Here is a 26146-nt window from a genome sequence, read left to right on the forward strand (position 1 = left end):
AAACACATTGATGTTTTTGTTGTTTTCTCTGTTGATCAACTTCTAGATTCCCCAAGGTCACTTAGCATGCATGCATTCATTCATCCATTCATCCATTCATCTATTCATTTTGGTGTCTCTTGGGATCAAGTTGTTGTTGATGCCCTGACTTGTGGCAGCAGCTACTATACACAGTGTCTTGTTTCTTTTTCCTTTCCCCACTGGCTGTGACTGAGTTGTAAGGTTTGCTTGAGCTTGACTTCTCTACTGGCTAGTTATAGTCCCATTTTATTGATAATTTACAGCTTTGGAAAAACTATGTGAATAGGGATTTATTCACATAGGGATATGGGATTTATTCAACCAAATGGTGTTGTGGTAAAAAGGGTATTTACATCATTGTTAGTTTTTTCTAGCCAGAGGAACCAACTTGATGTAGTCAATGGTAGGGTAGGAGACAGGAAGGAAATATGTCTTCATAGATAGGTAGATATTGAGAGAGAAAGCAGTCAGAATATGTGCAAATATTTACTAACATAGGCACTAAAATATTTCTGCAATTCTGACTCAGATCATTCTGGAAGTAGCAGGAGTATACACTATAAATAAAATTCCAACTAGTTTTTGGAAGTAAAAATAATTAACTTACAGTGTTTGAAAGTAAAACCAATACTGTTATGGTAAAGAAATCTCAGGCAGAGGTTTTTGATTCACAGCAGATGGCATACTTGGGTGGCAGATCTACTAAACCAGATTGAGCCAGTGAAAGAAATTAATCCAGGGTGCTAACAGTAGACCCTCAAGTACACACACTTGCAGCCATATCTGAATATGCCACCTTTTGAACTTCAGTACCTCTCACTACCCAAAATTGAAGGTGTATTTGAAATGCCAAGCAATTTACCCCATATATCAAGGATTACTGCTTTGTTCAAACTGTATGTGCCAAAAATATTGACATATGACCCAATCAATGCAAACAACTTATTACTTATTTTCTGACTGACATGTAATCCTTTTGCTTAGTTAAAAATTTCCCTCCAAATCATTCTAACGATTATCCTCCTGACTCCTCAACTCCTCACATATGAGAGGAAGAATAGTCACAATCCCATTTTTACTTTTCCAAGTCAAATTCTTAGCAAATTTATTCTAGTTTCAAAAAATAATTGCTATTTTCTTTCTATCTCTTCTCACGGGGGAAAAAACCTTCAAGGGCTGCTTTGCCTTCCTCTCATGGTGTAGCTGGGAAATGTACAACTCAGGGCTGCTAATGCATGGAATAAATGGACAGTCTTGCTAACTCCTATTATCATCATTGTGTCGAGAGTCTATGTCAGTTCGAAACTAAAATGTCCTCCTTCGCATCCATAGTACTTTAAATATCCCAACAGTATCTGCATTTATATAATGCCTATCTGCACGATATCAAATCATCTTGACAAATGTTCCATATTTCCATCTTTTGGGTGTGTGTGTGGCTCAGAAAACTGAGGTTACACAAGAAGAACTTTTTTGGGGTTATATGCACATCCAAAATTTCCAGTCTTCACTGATAGTCAGGGTCATGTAACTTGGAGAAAACATGAACAAAAATGAATTCAAGTAGATCAGAAATGATTAGTCAGCTCCATTTTCTTTTCTAGCACACTATTTTACATCATTAATTTTAAATGCAAGAGACGGGAAAATTGACTTCTGTTTAATGAGGTTTGATTTATTCAACCTTGTGTTATTAGTGAAAATAGAATACCTTGTTAGTTGGAAAATACATTTAAAATAATGCACTGTTTTGAATAAGTTATCAGGTTGATGAGTATATAAAGATAATATTGATATTATTTTACTTTTCACAGAATGCTGGCAGTTTACAAAGCACATTCATATGCATCACTTTGCTCAATACTCATAATTCTGTGGGTATTATTTTATGAACAATAATAGATAGGATTCTAAAGCTCAGGGAAGTGAAGTGACAGTTAATAAATGAAAGGCAAGGGTTCAGTGTCTGGTATTATGCCTCCAAACCCTTCTTAGTAGTCCCTTTTACCAAAAATTGCTAAATAAAAAGATGGCCCTCATTATCTCTTGCCTGCACTTTTTCAGTGGCTTCTTATTTACTTTATCTGGCAAGACCTTCCCCACTTCCCACTCTTAATCTCCCCAGAAGCAATGCAAATCAGCATTCTTTGCTAACAGACTGCTCTTGGAGCTCCTTTGCCTGGAAATTAAATTTTGAACTCTTATCTTGTCATCCGTTGTCTTTTCACAATCAGACTGAAATTTGTGCTCTACCTAGGGTTTCAGTCTCTTGTTCCCACCACATGATCTATGTCCAGCCACACCAATCTTGTTATTTCCTCAATATGCTCTTCCAGGATGAGTTCAATACGTAGCTTGGCCTTGAAGACTCAGCTGGGTGAGTATTGACAGAGCAGCAGGTGGTGTGCTCTGGAAAGATGCAGTGAATGAATAGATAAACTATTTGTGAGAGGGATACACCTACATACCGGAAAGCAATTTATTAAATTCTATAACAGTTCTATCAAGTAAGTACTATTTATAATCTCTCCTTTATTTGAGTAAACTGAGGCACAAGAAGTTAGGTGACTTACCCAAAGAGAATGTGTAATAAATGAGAGAGTAAGTTTTTCATCCCACACCATCTGGCCCCAGCATCCATGTAATCATCCAGTAGTGTGCTTTGCTCCTTAGTCAATTTCATTACAAAGTAGTTCTCACTGTCTCACTTCTACAGATTCCTTTCTTAGGTCCCATGGTTTACTGACAGTTTTCAAAAACCTAATACATTACTATAGGAGAGCTTTGAATCCAGCTGAATGAATATTTGTAGATAATATGGTGAAATAAAATAATTTAATAATGTGAGAAATTCAGTTTAGAGAGAAAAACTTTTTTTGACATGGGTCAGTCCATTTGACATATAGGCCGATGTTAGGGAGTCTAGTTGCCTGGAAAACAGTCTCCATCATCATGCTGGCGCACTCCAACTTTATAGCTCCATGGCTGTTCTTCCTATATAGAGCTCTTTGGGTTACCATTTCACAAAATTTCTTTTGTATCTTGAACAGTATTTTTGAGTGTTTGGGCTGCAGACTGTCATCAACATGCCTGACTTTCATTGGAATTTACATCTTTTTCTCCCCAAGATTGCAGCAGATGTGTTACATTATTTTCAAAAGAAAATCATATCTGGGTAATAGGGAGTGGGTGTGTATGATTGCGAAGGGAGGAGTGGTCAGGAAAAGTTAAATCTTCCACATTAAATCATATATATTAATTTAGTATGAGAAAAGGCACATCAGGGTTTGGATGCTACTTACAGAGCAGACTGTGTTAATTTACATTAAGTTATCTAAAGTAGAGTCAACTAGCAAAAAGAAAAATATGGTGATTATTTAATCTTTATTCTGACAGTAACTGGCAAACCTGGAAGTGCTTTATCATATTCAGAGGGTTTTTACCCTCTTTTAACATAAAAAGAAAACCATATAACTCAGTAAGATTTTATTAAGTATTTGAAAATTACATTCAAATGATCATACCATAAATTCTTTGTTAAAAAATGAGAAACAAGTGGAGGGAGGTAGAGGAGGGTATGGGGGATAAAGGGTGAAGGAAGGAGGCTTGACAGTGGCGAACATGCAATACAGTGTACAGATGATGTGTTACAGAATTGTACCCCTGAAACCTATATAATTTTGCTAACCAGTGTCACCCCAATAAATTCAATAAAAAGTAATGAAAAAGTGAGAAACAGAAGTGCACATTTTACCCGATTTCAAAGTAAAAGGAAATTTCTTACTATTTAAACATCACTTGTTAAACAGTGCGTCTTTTGGATCCAATCAGTGTTGACATGTAAGACAAGAGAAAAGGAAATTATTGAAGAATCTCCAAAGCCCCTTTGGACAGCAGACTGCTGACAAAATATATTTCACTTCATTAAGTATAAACAAATTAGAGACACGTGGGTTGCGTTTTCCCCAGGATGGGCAAGGTCTTAAAATGTAAAGGAAAATAACTTTTGGCAAATCCTCTTAGGTAGTTTGCTGAACCTGAACCATGTTTGCCAAAAGTTTACTTTTGTGGCTGAGTTTGGAACAGAATACAGAAATGCAAAATGAATGCATTGACTTACAGAGATGTCTGAGTTTTTTAAGCTGAAAATGTTTAAAATCAATTACAACTTACGATTCTTCTAAAACAGAGGGAATTATGGCAGAAGTAATGAATAGCTTCTTTGTCTTCTGGTCCCATATTTGAGTGTGCCAGAAAATTTCAAATTTTGCCTTATAAAATGTAAAGACCTGATACAAGCCTAAGAAGTAAATGTGCTTTGGGAAACATTCCTCTTGAACGAAATCTGAGTTTCAGATCTCTGCCTTTGATTCTGATCTGCCCACCAGTTGTGGCATATGTGTGTCTCCTTCCCAGGATCAGCAAACACCTAATAGGCTGGCAAGCCATGTGTGTGTAATTGGTAGGCCCGGAGTGTTGTGCTACGCTTATCATAGCTGCCTTCACTTAGAGTCCTCTGTACTATAGGTTAGAGCAATATTGTTAAGTTTTATTCATTTAGTGGAATTTTTTTCAAATAGCAGTATAACTTTATATTTTTTTTGTCTTCATGTGGGCTGTTGAATGTATATAGACAGACCTGAATTCTAAACCCAACATAGTGGTAGAACAATGGGAAACCTTTGATAATCTTGAGCTATGTCTGCCAATGACATGACAACTGGTTAATTTGGAGTTTTGGGAGCAGATGGGAAAAATCAGGTGCAGTGGTCATTTGGTAGAGACATGATCCTTTAATCAACAGACCCTCTTTGCATTATCACCTGCCCCCTGCCCTCTGCTTGTGTAGACACATATTCATGTACCAGCAAAACAAAGCTCGAAACACTCATGTTTTGAAAAATATTGTCATCACATAGACATTACTCTTAGAAGAAGAAATAAAATTTCTTATGTTTACAATATTTTATCCATAAATTATTTCATTCACAGTGTATGCATCAGTGTTACTCCTGTTCCCCAGGAATGATAAAGCAATTTTCTTATATTTGTTTGGAATTCCAAGATCAAAAGCTTTAGAGACATATCTTCCAATTATATCTTTGAAACTTAAGACAGCATGAACAATAACAAAAGCAAAGGACGTTAGTCAAAATTTAAAGCCTCAATGTCAGCTCACAATTTTGTTATATCTCAGGATAGATGCAAACTCTACAAGAGGATGTCTAATCTTTGGCTGAAAGGACTAGGCTATTTATGTTAGTTAGCCCGGTAACATACAGAAATATTCTAGAAATCCTTTCCTCTTCATCTTCCAGCTCTTTTTTTATTTGCTTTAAGAAATAAAAATGAAGCCTCTGCACATATAAAGAAAACATTAGCAAAATGAAAAGGGAACCAACTGTGTGGGAAAATATATTTGCCTATGATACCTCAGACAAGGGTTTGATCCCAAAATATATAAGAACCCACATGATTCCACACCAGGAAGACAAATAATCCAATCAAAAAATGGGAAAACGACCTGAACAGACACTTCTCCAAGGAGGCTATACAGAGGGTCCAGAGACATATGAAAGGATGCTCAGCATCACTAGATGTCAGAGAGATGCAAATTAAAATCACAATGAGATATCACTCACACCGGTCAGAATGGCCATCATAAACAAATAAACAAACAACAAGTGCTGGCAAGGTTGTGGAGAAAAGGGAACCCTAGTACACTGTTGGTGGGAATGCAGACTGGTGCAGCCACTGTAGAAAACAGTATGGAATTTTCTTTAAAAATAAATGAAACTATCATTTCACCCAGCTATTCTACCTCTGAGAGTATACCCTAAAATCCCGAAACACCAATTCAAAAGAACCTATGCACCCCAATGTTCATAGCAGTGCTTATTTACAATAAGCCAAGTGCTGGATACAGCCTAAGTGCTCATCAGTAAATGATGAATCAAAAAACCATGGTGCATTTACACAATGAAATAGTTCGCCACAGAAAGAAAGAAGCAATCCCTACCCTTTGCAACAGCATGGATGGAACTGGAGAACATTATGCTAAGTGAATAAGTCAGGCGGTGAAAGACAAACACCATATGATCTCACCTGCAAGTGGAACCTAATCAACAAAACAAACAAGAGAGCAAAATAGAACCAGAAACACGGAAATAAAGAACAAACTGACAGTAATCAGAGGGGAGGAGAAAGGGGGATAATGAAGGAACGAAGAGGGTAGGTCATCAAGGAATATGTATAAAGGACCCATGGAAAAAGATAATGGTGGGGGGAGGATTGAATATGGGAGGTGGGGGTAGGTTGGGCAGGGGTAGAGTGATGGGAAGAAAATGGGTATAACTGTAATTGAACAACAATAAAAAAAGGAAAAAAGGAAGTAAAAAAGAAATGTCATTTTCTTAATACCATTTGAAAAATCCATGTAGTAGTACTAGTAGCAGCAGCAGCAGCAGCAGTAGTAGTAATAGCTAACTCCTATATAGCATTTAAAATATGGAAGACACTAGCTACTGTATATTAACTAATTTAATTATCACAAGCATATGGGGCAGTTGCCATTATTATCTATAATTTATGGAGACATTAAATAACTTAAATAAGGTCACACAATTAGCCAGTAATGACACCAGAACTATAATCCAGGTGGTCTGCCCCCAGAGTTGGTGCTCTTAAATTTAATCCTAGGCTACCTCTTTGGAAGGGTGCATGCATGTGTGAGAGGGAGGGAGGGAGAGAGAGAAACATGTCTAACATTTCTATTAGACAGAAAACCAATGACTTTATCACAGTGAACACAGCTTGGCACTAAGTACTCAAAATATTTGTTGAATAGACATTAATAAAAAATAAATAAAATTTCTGATAGCCTTCAAGTACAGTGCCCATATCTAATAGTCACTCAGTGAATGTTTGGTTGATAGTGCACAGCTGTATTTCTGTATGATTTAAATAGAGAATTTGGAATATGCCACAAGCTGTTCTGCCATTTTCCTTAAGATGAATGAGGGGCAGTTTTCAGAGAGGGGGCAAGTTTCCATGACTGGAATAAAATGAATTGACCTTCAGGAATTTTATGTGGGAAGCCCCCGAAGACCAGGAAGTGGTTACTGTTTATATAAAATGCAAGTTGGTCCTATTGTTTAAACTAGCCATTATGCAAAAAGCTAGCAAGACTTATACCCTATGCTAAACTTCTCTCCAACTTCCATCTAAAAGTTGCCTGACTGTTTTACATTCGTTTTTCCACTTGCTTGGGTTGCCCACTGGACAGAACATCTCATTCACTGCAACTCCAAGTTCCCATAGAACTTGTGCTTGCATGGAACACAGGATATGTGTCTCTGTGCCATTCACATCTTTTTCTTGAAAGCAGAGAGAATATGAACTGGCTTGGCCCTCTTTTATATGCAATTAGACTCAACTATTACATATTAGTTTGTCACAGGTATGCATTATCTAATTTAATATTGACTAGGGATTCACATATAGCCATTCTCAGTCATAAACTTGGTTTTATCCTGTTCCTACTTAAAGATGTTCGATAAATGTAACTATGGAATTAAAAAAAAAACAATATTAAGAAGTGATTATTTTGACTACAAATAATTAACTTTCACACCTGTTAGTAAGCCAGATACTACTTACCAGAGTTCCTATTAGAGTGAAAAACATAGAAAAGAATAAAAAGAAACTTAGGAGCTTTTATGTTATAGAAGGTCATTAAAAAATGCCTTTCTAGAACTCTAGAGCCAAAGGACTAATCTAACAATCAATGCCATCAATAATTTTCTCTACAGTATTTAATGCCAACTATTGATTCCCAGAAAAGCCAACCATTGTCCAAATGTGTTCTTTTAATTTATGAGCAATTAATTCAACATATTATTCCCCCTGACCCACAGCAGGTGAATGGGCATTAGGTTTATACTTTCCAAATTATTAAGAATGGAAAGAGCTTTCATAGATCATCAAATTCTTCTTATTTTTGTAGATGTGAAAATGTAAGTCTTACTTTTTATCTAATGGCTACACAGCTAATATAGTGCAGAGCCAGGAGTAGAATTTAGTGTAGGGCTCTTTCCTGTCATCACATTATATAATGAATTTCTTTTAATGCCAAAGTCACCACAACCTTAGAGTTCATTGCCGACATGACTTTATACCATGCCTAGAATACTATCCCCAAACTCAGATTACTCTTAGGTTTGTGTTTTTATTTTATCTGCCTTGATTCCAGACAGCAGAAGGGTATTGGAGGATGTGGTAGATATTTTCCAAAGGTCACAATATTTCCCATTTCACACACCTACATTGTGACCTTGCCATTTCTGCATTAAGAGTTTATTTCTCCAACCCTTTTGAATCTGAGAAGGTCCTGTGATTGTTCAAGTGAATAGAACACAGAAGTGAGGATGATCTAGTTGTGAGCATAACCCTTAGGTAGCCTGACAGTTTCTGCTTCCTGCTTTTTGGAGCAATTGTGTTGGGACAGTTCCTCCCAAAACTCAGTTAACACGCTGAGAAAAGCTGAAGCCACAGGACAAAAATATCTCAATGCTCTAGCCCAGCTAAGCTTCCAGCTGACGGCCATTATCAACAGCAAGATAATGTCAGTGCACCGTCAAGATAGAACATCAGCCCATTTATGTTTCAAATGACAGCTGCCTGTAAGTGCATCAGAGACCCAGAGGGAACATTGCCCAGATGAGCCCAGTCAACTCACAGCCCTTAAGAAATATTAATTTTTGTTTTAATTCCATTTAGTATTTTTTAAATTTATTATTTTTATCCTCACCCAAGAACATTTTTTTCATTGCTTTTTTTTACATTTTTTATTGTTGTTCAAGTACAGTTGTCTCCATTTTCCCCCACCAGTCCCACCCACCCTAGTCATCCCCACTTCCCACCCTTGATCCTACCCACCTTTGGTTTTGTCCATGTGTCCTTTATACATGTTCCTGACAATCTTTTCCCCTTCCCCCCTCATTATCCCCTCCCATCTCCCCTCTGGTTACTGTCAGATTGTTCTTCATTTCAATGTCTCTGGTTCTGTTTTGCTCACTTGTTTGTTTTATTGATTAGTTTCCACTTTTAGGTCAGATATTTGCCATTCATCATCTGGATTATTTCACTCAACATAATGTTCTCTAATTCCATTCATACTGTTGTGATGGCTGGGAACTCCTTCTTTCTTTCTGCTGTGTAGCATTCCATCAGGTAAAATGTACAATAGTTTTTTGATCCATTCATTTACTGATGGGAACTTAGGTTTTTTCCACCACTTGGCTATTGTAAATTGTGCTGCTATGAACATTGGGGTGCATAGGTTCTTTTGGATTGGTGTTTCAGGGCTCTTAGGGTATCATCCCAGCAAAGGAATTGCTGGGTCAAAAGGCAGTTCCATTTGTAGTTTTCTGAGGAAATTCCATACTGTTTTCCACAGTGGCTGTACCAGTCTGCATTCCTACCAACAGTGTACTAGGGTTTCCTTTTCTCCACATCCTCTCCAGCATTTATTATTTGTTGATTTGTTTAAGATGATGGTTCTGACTGGGGTGAAGTGGTATCCCACTGTGTTTTTAATTTGCATCTCTCTGATGGCTAGTGATGCTGAGCATCTTTTCTTTTGTCTCTGGACCCTTTGTATGTCTCCTAGGAGAAGTGTCTCTTCAAGTCCTTTGCCCATTTTTTATTGCTTTTTTTGTCTTCCTGAAGTGGAGTCCTGTGAGTTCTTTATATATTTTGGAGGTCAAATCCTTGTCTGAGGTATCATTGCAAATATATTTTCCCATACAGTTTGTTCTCTTTTCATTTTAATGATGTTTTCTTTAGCCATGCAGAAGCATTTTATTTTGATGAGGTCCCATTTATTTATTCTTTCCTTTATGTCCCTTGCTCTAGGATACATATCAGTGAAAATATTGCTGCATGGAATATCTGAGATTTTCCTGCCTATGTTCTCTAGGACTTTTATGGTGTCATGACTGATATTTCAGTCTTTTATCCACCTTAAATTTATTTTTGTGTATGGAGTAAGTTGGTGATTCAGTTTCATTTTTTTTTTTGTATGTGGCTGTCCAGATCTCCCAACACCATTTCTTGAAGAGGCTATTTTTACTCCATTTTACGCTTCTGCCCATTTTGTTGAATATTAATTGACCCTAGAGACTTGGGTTCATTTCTAGTCTCTCTGTTCTGTTCCATTGATCTATGTGTCTGTTCTTATGCCAGTACCAGGCTGTTTTGGTTACAGTGGCCTTGTAATACAGTTTGATATCAGGTATTGTAATCCCTCCTATTTTGTTCTTCTTTATAAAAATTGCTGCAGCTATTTGGGGTCATTTATGGTTCAATATAAATTTTTGAAATGTTTGTTCTATATCTATGAAATATGTCATTGGTACTCTAATAGGGATTGCATTGAATCTATAAATTGCTTTGGGTAGTATGGACATTTTGAAGATGTTAATTCTTCCAATCCATGAACATGGTACATGCTTCCATTTGTTTGCGTCTTCTTTAATTTCTCTCTTCAGAGTTGTGTAGTTTTCTGAGTATAGCTCTTTTACCTCCTTGGTTAGGTTTATTCCTAGGTACATATTTTTTTTGTTGCTATATCAAATGGGATATTTTTCCTGATTTCTGTTTCTGATATTTCATTGTTTGTGTACAAAAATGCCTTTGATTTATGGATATTGACTTTGTATCCTGCTGTTTTGCCAAATTTACTTATTAGATCAAGTAGTTTTTTGGTGGAGTGTATAGGATTTTCTATGTACACTATCATGTCATCTGCAAACAATGACAGTTTTGCTTTCTCCTTTCTAATTTGTATGTCTTTTATTTCTTTTTCTTGTCTTATTGTTGTAGCTAGGACTTCCAATACTATCTTGAATAGAAGTGGTAAAAGTGGACATCCTTGTCTTGTTTCTGATATTAGTGGAAAAGCTTTTAGTTTTTGCCCATTGAGTATGATGCTGGCTGTAGGTTTCTCATAGATGGCCTTTATTATGTTGAGGAATGCTCCCTCCACTCCCACTTTGCTGAGTGTTTCTATCATAAATGGGTACTATACCTTATCAAATGCTTTTTCTGCATCTATTGATATGATCATGTGATTTTTGTCTCTCCTTTTGATATGTGATGTGTTATATTTATTAATTTACAAATATTAATACCATTCTTGCATTCCTGGGATGAATCCCATTTGATCATGGTGTATGATCTTTTTAATGTATCTGGGTGGAGTTTACCAATATTTTGTTGAGGATTTTAAGCATCTATATTCATCAGCGATATTGGCCTTTAGTTTTCTTTCTTTGTTGTGTCCTTATCTAGTTTTGGGATTAGGATTATGCTGGCTTCACAAAAAGAGTTTGGGAGTCTTCCATCTTCATGGATTTTTTGGAGCAGTCTGTGAAGGACAGCTCTTAAATGTTCTGTAAAATTCTCCTGTGAAACTGTCAGGTCCAGGGCTTTTGTATGTGGAGAGTTTTTTGATTACTGCTTCGATTTTGTCAGCTGCTATTTGTCTGTTCAGACTTTCTGCTTCTTCACTGAGTTTTGGAAGATTATATTTTTTCTAGAAATTTGTCCATTTCACCTAGGTTTTCAAATTTCTTGGCATATAGTTCTTTGTAGTAATTTCTTACAATCCTTTGTATTTCTGTGGTATCAGTTGTAATCTCTCCTTTTTCATTTCTGATTGTGTTTATTTGGCTCCTCTCTCTTTTTTTCTTGATGAGACTGCTTAAAGGCTTGTCAATTTTATTTATCTTTTCAAAGAACCAGCTCCTGGATTTATTGATCCTTAGAATAAAAGAAGCAAAATACATATTCTTTTCAAATGTACATGGAATATTTTCAAAGATAGACCACATGATAGTATACAAAACAAGCCTCAACAAATTGAAGAATATTAAAATCATATCAAGCATTTTCTCCAACCATAAGGGACTAAAACTAGAAACCAACCTCAAGGAAAAAACTCAAAAACACTAAAATTCATGAAGATTGAATAGCATGCTATTAAATGATGAGTGGGTGAAGAATGAGATCAAGGAAGAAATCAAAATATTTCTGTAAACAAATGACAATGAACTCATAACAGTCCAAAACTCATGGAACACAATGAAGGCAGTCTGAGAGGAAAGTTCATAGTGATACAGGCCTACCTAAAAAAGATAGAAACATTTCAAATAAACAACCTAACCCTACATCTACAGGAATTGGAGGAACAACAACAAAGACAGCCCAAAGCAAGTGAAGGAAGGAAATAACCAAGATCAGAGCAGAATTAAATGACACAGAGACTAATCCGTTCAGTTTTGAGGTGATTTGTTATACAGGGGTAGGCCACTGGAATGGTCTGCATATATGTCAGCAGCCCTGGCTGCCCACAGATTCAGGGCATCAGACCTCAGGTGCACTCTTACCTCTGCCAGGCAAGCTCCTGTTCAAGCCTCACTGATGCCTGCATGCATACTGCTCAGCTTGACAAGTCCAGCTCTCCCGCTCTTCCTGTTAGTGAGAGCTGCCAAGTTTGAAGCTGATGGCTGGGTATGTGGATTTTCAAAAGAAGCTCTAGGAAACTTCAAAGTTTCTTAACATACAAAAAGAATACTCTATTTTTCCATATGAGTTATTTCCCTTAGGTAACAAGGGTCAACACAGGTCACAGAGCCCATAAGCAAGTTGGCTATAATGTTGACCTTCCCAGAAAGCACGAGCTGAATTTAATATTCAACATAGTAACTACTTTAGGCTGAAGGGACAGTATTTTTGCTTCCTTCTTCCACAAGGTTCTGAGATATATATGTGTATGTATATATATATATATATATATATATATATATATACACACACACACACACACACACACACACATATATACACACACATATATATACACACACACACACACACACATATACATATATACAATATATAAACACATATATACATACATATATACAATGTGTGTATATATATATATGCAATACACAGATGATACATATATATATATTTTTTAGCTAAACAGTCTTATTGCATGCATGTCTTAATTTTAAGCCACCTCTAAGTCCTCCTAAAAGCAGGCAGGATCTAAATTACAAACAAAAAATGTTAAGACCCTTCCCTGGTCCTTGCTGGTGAAGTTCTCTCCAAAATCTATGACACACACTTCACTCTTTTCACTTAGAATAGTCCAATAGAGTTTCCCAAACACAGGACTCATACCCATCGCAAAACATGAAGAGTTTTAATGTAGACCAGGAATTCCTACATTTTTAATGTTAATAGTTATGTACTTATTTTAATATATACTGGAAAGATAAAACTAATATATTATACATATTACTGTACTGAACAAGGCTAAGTAAATAAGTGATTAGATTTAAATAAAAATTTTAATTCAAAAATAATTTGTGGAAATGTATCACAGTTTTTGATCAATTCATCTGCTGATGGGCATTGTGGCTGCTTCTGAATTTTGGCTATTGCAAATAGTGCTGCAGTGAACATAGGGGTGCATATATTCTTTTGAGTCAATGTTTCAGGTTTCTTCAGAAATAGTCCCAGCAGTAGAATTGCTGGGTCATAAGGTAGTTCTATTTTTAATTTTTTGAGTAAATGCCATACTGTTTTCCACAGTGGCTGCACCAATCTATATATAATGGAATACTACTCAGCCATAAAAAGAAGGAAATCTTATGTTTTGCAACAGCATGGATGGGCCTAGAAGATATTATGCTAAGTAAAATAAGCCAGTCAGAGAAAGACAGATACAATGTGATTTCACTTATGTGTGGAATCTAATGAACAAAATAAACAAACAAAATAGAAGCAGACTCATAGATACAGAGAATGGACTGATAGCTGTTGGGGAGGGGGTCTGGGTAAAATAGGTGAAGGGATTAAGCCAAAAACAAAAACAAAAACCCCAAATCCCTCATAGACACATCAGTATGATGATTACCTGAGGGAAGGGGGTTGGGAGCAGGTAGAAGATGGTAAAGTGGGGATAACTGGTGACAAAAGAGACTTGACTATGAGTGGTGAGCACACAATACAATATGCAGATGATGTATTATAGAATTGTACACTTGAAACCTATTTAACTGAATGTAACCCCAACAAATGAAGACAACTATACTTGAACAACAATAAAAAATAAATAACAATAAAAATATTTAAAAATACTTTATGGATATGGCTTAACCATGAAGGTGATAAATAAATGAGAAATACTGATTTGGAATTTTTGAAAAACCCTCAAGATTCAAGGTTCCCTTTCTCTTACTAGTGATTTGTTGCTGAGTAGTTTCTGGCTCATTGATTTTCTGCCTCTTCTTGAGTCAGCAAGGTATTACCTGCCACACTTGGAACTCATATAGCCAACATTTCTTCTATATCTAATTTCATCAGCAAGCTTAGTTCACAATTTTTTTCTGTTTAATAGGTGCTCACCAAGACCAGCTCGGCAATATTTCTATGAAGAGCTGTTTTCTAGATGTGCTCTTGCTTTTCTGAAGTATCCCATAGCTATGTAGCATATGGTTAGTCTTCCAGACTATGTTCAGCTCAAGAGAGTCTATACCTGAGACAGAGATATCACTCTCCTCTGCCATCCCCTTTCCACCCCTGCTATAGCCTTATCCTCAGATTCTTTAGATGAACTAGTGATCATATACAATGACCCCTGCCTCCACCACCATTCACTAACCACCACCATTTGCTTTGTCTCTATATGTTTTTCTCCCCCTGCCACCTTCACCTTATACATTTTAGGTTAGAGCTGGAAGTAGTGTATTAACACTTCCTGTAAGGTTACAATTCACATGACTTATATAGATAAATTGCAATAGAAAATAATCCTGAAGACATCTTTGAAAAGATAATATTATGTCCTTTTATCAATGGGGAAATGACCAGTTTCCATTTCAGAACCTCCAAGTGTTGCTGAGAAATGTGTGCCTCTTCACTCTTGACATCAAATAAACTATCCTCTATAAGCAAGATCAGGATCCACGGGCACATGCCGTGGTCCTAGATGCCTCACAGACTTCCTCATTTAAGACCTTTGAATTTACCGCTTGCTTTGGAGATATGGGTCTCATCAATTCCCATTTATTAGTAGGTGCTTAAAAGGAGGCACTTTCTGACATGCAATAAAAAGCAAACCTAATGAGCAAATGGCAGTGAACTTGAGGGGCACTTTAGGAGAAGGTCTATCAGTATTCATAACTCTGACACACTATAAAAGACACTTTAGTACAACAAAAATGTGTCAGAAAGGATATTGAGTTAACAGAAAGGAGAGTTTTCTGGTAAAACACATAAGAGCACCCATTTCAAGTGATATTCACTATTAATATATTTTCACCTTTGCTGACAACTCATTTACCAAGCGTCAGATGAATGGTATTGGAGACAGCACTGATATTAACTCCCAAATGAGGTCGTATGGCAATGAAAGGTATATCAGTATTCCTGCCTAGCATCTTCTCTATAATTAATGCCTTTGGCCCTGCCTAGGCAGATGATGCCACTCAACAATTAGACAAATTATCTTTGGGAATAATTCTTATCATACTCTACATGACACATTATGTTTACTTTATTTTTCACACAACTCCTAACCTTTTGTATGTGATACAGATAAAAGTTAAAGGACATCTTCAGAGTCTTATGGCAACTTACTCTTGATATTTCAAACCACTATTAGATAGCATCACATTAAGATTCTTTAGTCTGTGTTTTTTTTCCTCAGAAGAATTTCTTAAAGCCAACACAGTAAAACAAAACCTAAAAGCAAAAGAACAAAGTCAAGGCAAAAACCTATGCATCTCAGACCAGGGAGGGGTGAATGTATATGATCACACTTGCACCTATTTAATCAATGATAAGCATGGTCAGTAAGTGTAACCATTACCTAAATCACACTGTTATGCTAGTTATATAAAATAATGGAAAATTTTACTTTCTTTTATCCTCTTCAAAGACAATGGGGTTCCAAGTAACTTTCCTTTTTGCCCTTGGCGTGTAGCACCTACATTTTGGTATTACTCTTCAAAACCATGCATATATCAATGCTTCACATTAGGAAAGTTAACAGTCATAGTCACAGAAAATGGAAGAAAGTGCTTGGAAGCAATGTGAATAGCAAACTTAATAAGAGTATACTGTGAGTTTTACTTCCACAGTATCAGACTCAATTATTATTGTCACAGAACACAACAAGGGGGGGCCTGGGACAATATACTATTATTGAAAGAAGGCCCCAGGTCTGTTATGTCCGCCGCCCTAGGAAAGATGTCTCTCAATGCCAGAGATTCGTGAAAAGGAAAGGAAATGTTTATTTAATGCTACACAGACTTCAAGTAGTGACCTAATGTCTTCATCAAAAATCCTAAAGTCCCTTAAAACACCCACAAACAGACTCAGTCCTTCCTTCCTTCCCCCTTTGCCCAGTCCAGAGTACCGTATCTCAGGAAAGGAAATAGAAGTCCATGGCTCAGGCAGTCCTCTGGTTCTTCCCAGTTAGTACTCCATCTCGACTGGGAGACCTCCCTGGGTTCCTGGCACCCTCAGCTGAGTCGCCGGGATCTCTGCTAAAACCAGGTGGTGGTTCCCCTTCTAAAGCTGCGGGAGTCTCCACTCTGTCAAGGCCGCGTGGTTCTCTCTCCTAAAGCAGCACGGTTCTCCCTCAATGGCTGAGGTCCTCCCCATTCTGCTAAAGCCGCATGGTTCTCCCTCTCTGGGATGTGGGAGTCTCCACTCTGCTAAAGACACATGGTTCTCCCTCTCCAATGGCCGCCAAGTCTGGGTTTTAAATCCCCGCGGCCAATCTTCCTCTGCAGCCTCATTTCTGACTCCTCCCACACTCGGCTTCACATGCCAGAATTTGTATCCTTCCAGCTTTACTGGGCTGCCATCATGAGTCTGGGCAGGTGTGGCCCCATGTCCAGGAGCCAATCTTCTCCGAGCTCCCACGCAGGCGCTGTAGCTTGGGGGATCTGCCCCCAGTCACATCTTGGTGGGGAATTTATTTCCATTCCCATGGCTCAGAGATGATCACAGCTATTTAACATATCTAAGCGACCAGCCAAAGGCTATAAATATGTTAAATGACCATGCCAGAGGGTAGCTGCAAGGCTGTTGCTATGCAAAACAGCTCTCAATGGCCCTGCTCCATTTGTCCCTTCCCCCAACCCACACCCTGGGGGGCGGTGGAGACATCTTAAAATCTCCTGGACACCTTAAGTTCTGGACCCCATTCCAAATGCCCATTTGGGGTCCCCCGTCTTGGCTGCACCCTGTAACATTATTAGTTTTCTGTAAAATTTCCACAGGTGGCAATATGGATTATGGTAGAGCAGCATATTTCTAGAACTATTGTCTGTTTTAATCTCTGTGTCATTTCAATGAAAATACAGTTAATGAAGGTAATTTGATTAAATACTTGGCTTTTCATGTGAAATTTAGAGGGGGGGAAAGCAAGTGGAAAAACAAAAGGAAATAATTCTACAGTATTGGCCAGAATTCAAGACCACCTTTAACTCCTTTTAACAATGAAACACAAAAGACTCCAACTTGACTTGCATTACATTTCTACATTCACTATAAATTTTCTCTGAAAACCATGGCCACTTTATCCAGAAAATTGAGAAAATATACTTAAGAATTTCACCGGATAATTTCAGGACAAATAATTCTATTCATGTTCTAGCTAGCTTACGTAGTGAAAAAATGTTGTATGTGATCATGAATCTTTGACTTTCATTTGTAATTTGTATTACTGAATGCTCCAATAAAACCATGCAAAGCTCGCAGTATATGCAAGGAAACATGAATCCATTCCTTCAAACATTCTTTGTGATTTCACCTAACTCATTTATTTCTTCATTCATTCACTCATTCATTTGTCATTCAGTAATAATTTATTGGGCACCTAACAAGAGCCTGGTCCTCTGGTAGGGTCTTTGGACTCCAAAGATGATTAAGATATAGTTATTATTACCCTTACATAGTTTAGAGTTCCTGGGGAAACCTGAGAGGTAAGAAGGTACTCTTGATGCAATGTAAATATCACATCCGTGCTTACCCAGGGTACTTAGTTGTTTGTGTGGATATGTAGGAGTGTGGTAGTAGGGCTGTTGGGAACCGCCCTGACTGGTATCAGAAGCTGTAACCCCCACCTAGGCTAAGGCTAAGGGAACGCCCTTGGAACCATAAGCCAGCAAGGAGACAAAAGCTTATCTCCCTGGCAGGAATGCTGCTTCTGCTGCTTTATTCATAACTGAACCCCAAAAAGCTTGGTCAGTTAGCCAAAGATGGGTAAGATTCCCCAAGGGGGGAACGACCTAAGACAGGCACCATCACTTTGGGAGGCCCCCCAAAAGAAGGACTTGGGGGGCTGCAGCAAAAGGGGGTGATGGACCCTCACTCCTCGGCTTTGACATAGCCTGAGTTCTCAGCTTCTGGGAGAAAATCTCCTTATCTCTTGGTTGCCTTAGTTCCCTTGCTCCACCTAAGCCTGAAACAATGACAGGGTGGTGCAGCTCTGTGCTGAAAAGGGCGGATTCCCTGGGTGATCAGGCCTAAGAAAGAACATGTAAATTACTGTGAAACCTTCTTTGTTTAGAATGCTCTCAGTTGAATGAGAGGGGTCCAAGGAGGAAGTTATGTTCCTCAAAGTCTTACAGCTCTTTGATCCGGACTCAAAATAGACCGGCAGAGTTCCTTGTTTTCTATGGTTCCTTACTTCCCCCTAATGAGTACTGTACTTTACCTGAATTATTATGCAAAATGAGCCCAATAAAAGCAGGTATGGACTGTAAATCAGCGTGCTCCCCACTAGGGGGGGTGGCTATTTCGTCCCTACTTCCCCACAGAAACTGGTCTGTCTCTGTGCATGTGTTTTTTTTCGCGTGTTTTTTGGCGAGCCATCTGCAGTGTTCCGTGGTCACTGCTGGCCAGTGACCCACGCATCATAGGGCGAGAGGGAAATTAGCAGGGAAGGATTTCCAGGGAAGAAGTCTGAACAGAATTTTCAAGGATGAACAGGAATTACCATCATTTAATGGGCATTCAGAGGATGAGTATTATTCAGCAGAAGATTATGAACAAGTACTTGGGGAGATAGGATGAAAAGCAGAAAAGAGACTGAAGACACAGAACGAAAAAATAGTGAATGTATTTTGATCCCTACTTTACAGGAAAGTATATTGAAGATTAGTAGTCTCTCAACGGATTATTGGTAGAACTCAAGTTTGAGGTCATGGGTAAAGTGATGAGTTTAATTGTGGATTTACATTTGAGGCAGCAGTGGGTTGTATATTGGGATACAAAATACTTAGTTGAAGTTACATGTCTGAGTAATTTAGCTCTCATTTCTATAATTGTTTATTCATGTATATGCTAGGCAGATCAATTTTTCTAGAGGTTGCAGAAATAGACATATGACAAAACTCAAAATCCCTTCCTTCATTGAGGTTATATTTTAGTGGGAATAGGATGAGATGGGGGGTGAGGAAACAAAGGGATATATTAACATTTATTTGATTATATTTATATGTATAAACATGCATGTGTGTAAGGTAATATGGATGGTCACACTGTGGTTTTGAATAAGCGGCCAAGAAAGACCTCAGTGGATGACATTTGTATAGTGAAGGCAGGGAAGTGAGTCATGTGGATAGCAAAGTAAGAGTGTTATTGGAGGAGGAAACAAGTGCAAATGCCCCAAGCTTGGCATATGCCTAGCATGTCTCAGGAAAAGGAAGCACAGTGAGGCTAGAGTGAGGGAGAGATTAGTAGGAGTTGAAGAGCAGGCCATATTACATAGGCTCTTTAAGCCATTGTAAATGCTTTGATTTTTACTCTGAGATCAAACACCATTACAGAGTTTTGAAAAGGGGCATGGTATGATCTGACACATATTGTAACAAGCTCACTCTGTCTGTTGTGTAGAAAATACATCAAGAGATGGAAGTAGAAAAAATCAGTTGGGAGGCGATTGTGATGATCCTGGGGAGATGATGGTGGTTGGACAGGTAGTCAGGGTAGAAGAAGAAAGAAGTGGTTAAATGCTGGATACATTTTGAAGGAGGACCAGTAGTTTTTGATAGTAGATTAGATATGAAATGTGGGAGTGATGGAGGAGGTCAATGACTCTAAGATTTTGGGCATGACCAAAGGGAAAGATAGAGTCACCATTAACTGAGATGGTGTGAGGGAGTAAAGGGATAATAAATTTGGGTTTGGAAGTGTTTGATTGACATGAGTATTAGATACCCAATTGGAAATGTTTAATAGTTAATTAGTATAAGAGTCTGGAGTTAGGGTGAGAGATCCAGACTAGAAATAAATTTATAGTGATCCATGTTTAGATGATATTTAAAGACTTTTACAGGATAAGTTTGGTAAGGGTAGTGTAGTAATAAAAGAGACAAAGTCCATCGAGTGAGCCCTTGGACACCTGAAGGTTGAGAAGTCTAGAAGGTGAGAAGTAACCTGACAAAGAGGCCTGGAAGAAACAACAAGAGGCAGGGGAAACCCAGGGCACTATAACATCCCAAAACAGAGTGAGGAAGTATTCCAAGAAAGAGGAAATGATACCTATGTCAAAGGCTGCTGATAGGTCAACTAAGATGAGGAACGGTCTTGACCTATGGATTTATTTGTGTGAAGTTTTGTAGGATTCATTGGTGTGTATGTGACACTAGAAGCCAGTTTGAAAATTAACTAGTTTTAGAGACTGATGGAATCAGAAAGTTAAGAGTAAAAAGAAAGTGAGAAATTAGAATAGCAAATGAGAATTGTTGTTTCCAGAAGCTTGATTATAAGAAGAAAAACTAGGCAGAAATCCTTAAGATTTGTAGGACACCAACATGACAAGTAAAAAATACATCATTTTTTGAAGGCAGGTAAGCCAGACTTCATTCCTCTGGTCTAGCCAGTGAAAGGAGCTAGGGGAAGAAGAAAGACTGAAGGTTTAGAAGAGAGAAGATGTGGTGGGCTAGGTCTGGGTCTGATTTTAGAGCCTGTTCAGCTCCTTGTCCCTATATTCATATTTGGCAGTAGTTGTGATGTTAACAAATTAATTCTTCAGTAGTCTGATATGGGTAGCCATTGTCAGGATACCACAGTCCATGCAATCATCAATAAATGTGATAAAATTATATATATGTTATATATATTTGATTCATACATATATGAATAAATATGCTAACTAGTATGTATGTGTGTGTATATGTGTGCAAATATATGCATGAGTATACATATATATGAATATATAATAGGGTATATGTTATAAACAATATGTACTTATGTATAAAAAAATAAAAATACATTTTCCTCCTTCCCTCCTTCTTTTTTAACACTATTACTCTTGAGGGAAGACTATAAGAAATTCACATTACTTGCTTTCACTAGGAGAGGGATCTGCTAAACATATCCATAAAACACTATTTGACTGAGCACATGACTCACTAAAATTCTATGGTTCTCAAATGAAAGCTAAACTGAATTGTTTATAATCCAGTGCATATAATGAATAAAGTAAAATCCCAACAACGATAACACAAACACTTCCATGACGTGTCTTCAGAGATAGCAAGAATATCTCTGATCATATTTCAGTAAGCTCAGAGTTTTATGATAAGAAATAGATTACATTTCCTTTATCTTATAGAGTAAACAATGGAATAAGTTGGGTTTTCTTTATTCAGTGAAAAAAAACTGAGACATGGAATGCACTGTCTCATCTTTTTTCACATGCAGAGAAAACCAAACACAAGGGGCTGGTGTAGGCATAATGAAAGTAATTTTAGTTCTGTTTCTGAATGGTTTATCGGCTCCCAACACAATGTGTTCACCAAATCTAAAAAGGACAACAGCCAAAAAAAAAAAAAAAACAACTTTTACGTCTTAGATGAAAGCTTATCTTTCTTTGGATCATACTTTCCTGTGTCTCAAAATGCTGGCATAAACCGAAAATTAAACAAACTGCGGCATTTTCAGAAATAATCCCACACCAGCCCAGCCCTCCCACCTCTGTTCTTCTCCTCCACAAAGAAGCTACAGTGCTGCACTGAACAGCCCCTTAAATCTTTATTGTATTTTGCCTCTGGGGCTTGCTCATCACTACGGGTCTAAAAGTGTCTATTACGATCAGAAATAACTTTAAAAAAATATTGCACCACTGAGCCAACGAGTAGTTCAAATGACTCCAAAATTGTAAACTTGTAAAATGTAAGGTAGAGTAAGCACTTCAGCATTTGGAATAAGCTGACTACTTCACTATGTCATCCTCGGTGTTCTTGTTTTACAAAGTCTGGGAACACTAAGTGAAAGCAAGAGTGCCTATAAAGGCCCTGAAGGAACTCAAGAATTTTTTTTTCTTCCTAGCCACAAAGATGAATAGTAAAGTTTGTACTATATAGCTGAAAGCTGTTCTTGAAACCTGCTGCTCCCTTCACAGAGTGCTTTCCATATGCCTGGGTGAAAAAATTTGAACTGAGAATTAGAAACTGGTGTTTTTAGACCTAACCACATGCATGGGCCTTTCTGAAAGAAGTAAGATCACTCATTCACTGTTGCTTCTCAGTTTCCTCCTGACAGCTGTGAAAAGAATTTTTATGATTTTTATATTTTCATATTATGGTTGTTCTTGGGTCTTTTAAAAATTATTTATTTTTTACTGTGGTTCAAGTACAGTTATCTCCATTTTTCCCCCACTATCCCTCTCCACCCTTCCCTGCCTCCCACCCTCAATCCTATCCCCTTTGGCTGTGTCCATATGTCCTTTATACATGTTCCCTGATGACTCTTTCCCTATTTTTCCCCAATTATTCCTCTCCCCTCCACCCATCTGGTTACTGTCAGTTTGTTCTTTATTTCAGTGTCTCTGGTTATATATTTTGCTTGCTTGTTTGTTTTGTTGATTAGGTTCCACTTATAGGTGAGATCATATGGTATTTGTCTTTCACCACCTGGCTTATTTCACTTAGCATAATGCTCTCCAGTTCCATCCATGCTGCCATGAAGGGTAGGAGTTTCTTCATTCTTTCTGCTGCATAGTATTCCATTGTGTAAATGGACCAGTTTTCTGATCCACTCATTTACTGATGGGTACTTAAGTTGATTCCAAGCACTTTGCTATTGTAAATAGCACTGCTATGAACATTGGGGTGCATAGGTTCTTTTGAATTGGTGTTTCAGGATTCTTAGGATATAATCCCAGCAGTGGCATTGCCAGGTCAAAAGGCAGTTCCATTTTTAGTTTTTTAAGAAAATTCCATACTGTTTTCCACAGTGGCTGCACCAGTCTGCATTCCCACCAACAGTGTACTAGGGTTCCCTTTTCTCCACAACTTTGCCAGCACTTGTTTGTTGATTTGTTAATGATGGCCGTTCTGACCAATATGAAGTGGTATCTTGTGGTTTTAATTTGCATCTCTCTGATGGCTAGTGATGCTGAGCATCCTTTCATATGTCTCTGGGCTCTCTGTATGTCCTCCTTGGAGAAGTGTCTGTTCAGGTCCTTTGCCAATTTTTTAATTGGGGTGTTTGTCTTCCTGGTGTGGAATCGTGTGAGTTCTTTATATATTTTGGAGATCAAACCCTTGTTGTTGGATCTTTTCATTGTTTTTCTGTCTTTAGATTAGTATCTAAATGATGTAAAATTTGCTTTAAGAATGAGGTTACACAGAATGGAAGTAGCTGGTGTTGTTTATAGGTGAATATTTTATTAAAATAATTTATACATTTCAAGAGCAGTGCATGTCTTCAAGTGGTTAGTAATAATATCCAGAAGTTGTGATCAACCTAAATAAATAAAACTAAATATGGTATGGAGAACTTAGAATAATAAAACAAAGATGAACTTTCCTAATTTTTTAAATTAATACTTTTATTAATTACAGGAGAAGTTTTGACATGTGTGTCAATGATATTCTCTTTTAATGTGGCTTTGGCTTAATTATCCTAAGGGCTGTTTATATTTGGACAAGACCAAGAAGCATGATCTGTATATGTGTGTGTATAAAAGTGCATATACAGATCTTTTATGTATGCATATATATGTACATATATATGTGCATGAGTATGTGTGTATGCAAACAGTAAGATCAACAGTGAACACACACACACACATCTTGGGCAGCATTTCTTAGAACATTGGGCCTTTAGCCTACAAGGGTAAAACTTACTAGGAAGTATAAATTATTTGTCACCTTGCTCTAGCTGGTGTGGCTCATGGTTGAGTGCTAGCCTGTGAATCAATGGGCTCCTGGTTCAATTCCCAATCAGGGCACATGCCTGGGTTGCAGGCCAGGTCCCCAGTTTAGGGTGTGCAAGAGGCCACCACACATTGATGTTTCCCTCTCTTTCTTCCTCCTTTCCTCTCTCTCATAAGTAAATAAATAAAATCTTTAAATTATTTGTCACCAGGGAAAACCTCTGGTAAACCTAGAAATATATCTCAAAGATTTAGGTGATTAAAATTAAGCTGCCATATAGTGGGTATTTGTGCAGGAAGGTATGATTGTCTAACACTGGGAGAGTGCACAGAGGAGTTGGGAGGCAACTGTGTCATCATCCAATTCAGAAACCATGAAGTCCGTGTCCCCGGAGTTTAGTGACAAGCCATGCCACTCTGTTGATGTTACCAGGTCACAGGTGCAGCTTGTGCTCTGTTAGGTCAGTTCAACTGAGCCCTCAGGCTCCCTTCTTTTAGGCTCAAGACTGTGGCCCTTATGCAACGAAAGTTCTATGGCAAGCTTTAACTCATCTTCTGAAAATGCATACTTTTGATTCTTTGCAAGGGCATTCAGAACCATATAATTATCTCCCCAAAATATATATCCATGTATATGTATATACACATATATATGTAATGACAGTTTTCTTATATTTTTGCAATGTCAGTAAAGCCTCATTAACTATTATTTATTCAATGCATACTGTGTCAGGCATTGTGTTAGAGGTTTAGAAAGCATTATCATATTTAATTGCTACACCCTGTAAAATAAACACAATTATTACTTTATAATTATTATATCATTTGATTGCTACCACTCTGTAAAATAAACACAATTATCTAGGTCTCATAAGATGAGAAAAGCAGAATTAAATGTAAGTACTTTAAATGCTCTGTACAAAGTCATGCAGTTTTGTCAAACCAAGATTCAAATCCAGATTTGCCTACTTCCAACGCATGTATTCTTTTAAATAAACTATATAAAGTTTTTTAAACTTTGTACTCAGACAATTTTAGGCTTAAAAAGTGGCAAAAGTAGTATAGAAAGTTTTGTCTATCTTTTCACCAGTTTCCTCTAATGTTATTTGCTCACATACATTTAGATTAACTACAACTACAAAATTAATATTCATGCAATACTATTTATTAATCTACAGACCTTATTCAAATTTTGCCTCTTTTCTCACTAATATCTTTTTCTGGTTCATGTTCCAATTCAGAATCCCACCTTGCATTTGTTGTAATGTCTGTTCAATCTTGTCCATAATATGACAGTTCAGTTCTTGTCTTTCAGTGCCTTGACACTTTTAAAGATTACTGATCATTTGTTTGGTAGAACATCCTGCAGTGTGGGTTTGTGTGGTGTTTTCTCATGGTTGAGGTTATGCATTTTTGGCAAGAATACTCCAAAAGTGATGTGTCCTTCTCAGAGAATTGCACAGAAGGTACATAATATCAATACTATGAATTACAGAGTAGAAATTTACTTTTCTATATTTGCCTTATAATTAATAATAATATTAAACTATAATCCAGCATCTCAGATCTCGCTGGTAAGAAAGATTAAACAGTTCAAAAATATGCCATATTACATCATTTAATAGAAATCACACTGGCATCCAAGTAGCCATGATTAGTTAGAAGATGCTTCAAATCCTTCACCCAGTTAGCACTGAGTCTGTGTGTGCAGAGAAATGCTAGTAAATGTTTAACAATTAGCTTTGTTGGACAGAAAAGCCATTATTTTTCACTTTTGCTGATTCTGTGGTATAAATACTCCTACTGTGGCCCATTTCATGCTATTAACATTATGTCACTGAACTCAGAACTGGGGAGAGATGTGCACAA

The sequence above is a fragment of the Phyllostomus hastatus genome, unplaced genomic scaffold (assembly GCF_019186645.2).
Source record: "Phyllostomus hastatus isolate PE091 unplaced genomic scaffold, TTU_PhHast_1.1 phas_scaffold_501, whole genome shotgun sequence".
Taxonomy (NCBI): Eukaryota; Metazoa; Chordata; class Mammalia; order Chiroptera; family Phyllostomidae; genus Phyllostomus; species Phyllostomus hastatus.